The sequence below is a fragment of the Fukomys damarensis genome, unplaced genomic scaffold (genome assembly GCF_012274545.1).
Source record: "Fukomys damarensis isolate Sample0158 unplaced genomic scaffold, DMR_v1.0_HiC HiC_scaffold_32, whole genome shotgun sequence".
Classification (NCBI taxonomy): domain Eukaryota; kingdom Metazoa; phylum Chordata; class Mammalia; order Rodentia; family Bathyergidae; genus Fukomys; species Fukomys damarensis.
Window position 1 is genome coordinate 47131356 of NW_022900944.1, and position 227 is coordinate 47131582.

Sequence of the window (227 nt, forward strand, 5' to 3'; positions counted from 1 at the left end):
GTGTTTCGGAACGGAGTCACCTCCGCGCCCCGTGGTCTGACCAGGGTCAGCGACCCTCGCCCACCCTGTGCACAGCGCGGAGCGGCCCCACCGCCCTAACCGTTGCAGCGGCGGCGCTGGCATTTACCTGTGCACCTTCCTCTTCCGGAACGCTGGGCCTCACGCTGCGCATGTTCGCCTGTCCCTGTCTCTCGGGCCCTCCCTGCCTTCCCGGTCTGGGAGTCCCC